Consider the following 2,500-nt stretch of genomic DNA (forward strand, 5'->3'; position numbering starts at 1 on the left):
GTTAGGCTGGGAGCCAGCCCTTGAGGTTGGTGAAGGCAGGCAGGCAGGCTAGCTGGCTGGCTGGCGGATGAGAGTGGAGGCAGGAGGAAAGGAAAAGAGTTAGGCTGGGAGCCAGCCCTTGGGGTTGGTGAAGGCAGGCAGGCAGGCAGGCTGGCTGGCTAATGAGAGTGGAGGCAGGAGGAAAGGAAAAGGGTTAGGCTGGGAGCCAGCCCTTGAGGTTGGTGAAGGCAGGCAGGCAGGCAGGCAGGCAGGCTAGCTGGCTGGCTGGCGGATGAGAGTGGAGGCAGGAGGAAAGGAAAAGAGTTAGGCTGGGAGCCAGCCCTTGGGGTTGGTGAAGGCAGGCAGGCAGGCAGGCAGGCAGGCAGGCAGGCAGGCAGGCAGGCAGGCAGGCAGGCAGGCAGGCTGGCTGGCTGGCTGGCGGATGAGAGTGGAGGCAGGAGGAAAGGAAAAGAGTTAGGCTGGGAGCCAGCCCTTGGGGTTGGTGAAGGCAGGCAGGCAGGCTAGCTGGCTGGCTGGCGGATGAGAGTGGAGGCAGGAGGAAAGGAAAAGAGTTAGGCTGGGAGCCAGCCCTTGGGGTTGGTGAAGGCAGGCAGGCAGGCAGGCAGGCAGGCTGGCTGGCTGGCGGATGTGAGTGGAGGCAGGAGGAAAGGAAAAGAGTTAGGCTGGGAGCCAGCCCTTGGGGTTGGTGAAGGCAGGCAGGCAGGCAGGCAGGCAGGCAGGCAGGCAGGCTGGCTGGCTGGCGGATGTGAGTGGAGGCAGGAGGAAAGGAAAAGAGTTAGGCTGGGAGCCAGCCCTTGGGGTTGGTGAAGGCAGGCAGGCAGGCAGGCTGGCTGGCTAATGAGAGTGGAGGCAGGAGGAAAGGAAAAGGGTTAGGCTGGGAGCCAGCCCTGTGAAGGGTATAGAGCTGGTCCGGCGTGCCACGGCCGGGACGAAAACCGCATCGTTCGTCCTGAATCGGAGGTTGGACTGTGTATGCACAGTATAGTATGTGGAATATATACAAAGGTTGAGAATTTTTAAACAAAAATAAAAGAAAGTAATTGTGAGAAATAAAGAAAAGTAAAAGAGGTTGCTGTATGCCTGGAAAAGGCCGGAAGCCTCCCCACGGCTGTGAGAAGGCCAGGGGGTCAGGCCTGGAGCCAGCCCCCAGCAGGAGTAGCAGGCTGGGGGTCCTGGAAAGGCTGGAAACCTCCCCGTGGCTGCGAGAAGACGAGGGGGTCAGGCCTGGAGCCAGCACCCAGCCTGCTCCTCATGCTGGGGGCCTGGAAAAGGCCGGAAGCCTCCCCACGGCTGTGAGAAGGCCAGGGGGTCAGGCCTGGAGCCAGCCCCCAGTACGAGTAGCAGGCTGGGGGGCCTGGAAAGGCCAGACGCCTGCCTGTGGCTGCTAGAAGAAGACGAGGGGGTCAGGGCTGGAGCCAGCACCCAGCACGAGTAGCAGGCTGGGGGGCCTGGAAAGGCCAGAAGCCTCCCTGTGGCTGCTAGAAGAAGAGGAGGGGGTCAGGGCTGGAGCCAGCACCCAGCACGAGTAGCAGGCTGGGGGGCCTGGAAAGGCCAGAAGCCTCCCTGTGGCTGCTAGAAGAAGACGAGGGGGTCAGGGCTGGAGCCAGCACCCAGCACGAGTAGCAGGCTGGGGGGCCTGGAAAGGCCAGAAGCCTCCCTGTGGCTGCTAGAAGAAGAGGAGGGGGTCAGGGCTGGAGCCAGCACCCAGCACGAGTAGCAGGCTGGGGGGCCTGGAAAGGCCAGAAGCCTCCCTGTGGCTGCTAGAAGAAGAGGAGGGGGTCAGGGCTGGAGCCAGCACCCAGCACGAGTAGCAGGCTGGGGGGCCTGGAAAGGCCAGACGCCTGCCTGTGGCTGCTAGAAGAAGAGGAGGGGGTCAGGGCTGGAGCCGGCACCCAGCCTGCTCCTCGTGCTGGGGGCCTGGAAAGGCTGGAAGCCTCCCCATGGCTGTGAGAAGATGAGGGGGTCAGGGCTGGAGCCGGCACCCAGCCTGCTCCTCGTGCTGGGGGCCTGGAAAGGCTGGAAGCCTCCCCATGGCTGTGAGAAGATGAGGGGGTCAGGGCTGGAGCCGGCACCCAGCCTGCTCCTCGTGCTGGGGGCCTGGAAAGGCTGGAAGCCTCCCCATGGCTGTGAGAAGATGAGGGGGTCAGGGCTGGAGCCGGCACCCAGCCTGCTCCTCGTGCTGGGGGCCTGGAAAGGCTGGAAGCCTCCCCATGGCTGTGAGAAGATGAGGGGGTCAGGGCTGGAGCCGGCACCCAGCCTGCTCCTCGTGCTGGGGGCCTGGAAAGGCTGGAAGCCTCCCCATGGCTGTGAGAAGATGAGGGGGTCAGGGCTGGAGCCGGCACCCAGCCTGCTCCTCGTGCTGGGGGCCTGGAAAGGCTGGAAGCCTCCCCGTGGCTGTGAGAAGATGAGGGGGTCAGGCCTGGAGCCAGCCCCCAGCACGAGTAGCAGGCTGGGGGGCCTGGAAAGGCCAGACGCCTCCCTCTGGCTGCTAGAAGAAGAG

Source organism: Chaetodon auriga, unplaced genomic scaffold, assembly GCF_051107435.1.
Source record: "Chaetodon auriga isolate fChaAug3 unplaced genomic scaffold, fChaAug3.hap1 Scaffold_60, whole genome shotgun sequence".
NCBI lineage: Eukaryota > Metazoa > Chordata > Actinopteri > Chaetodontiformes > Chaetodontidae > Chaetodon > Chaetodon auriga.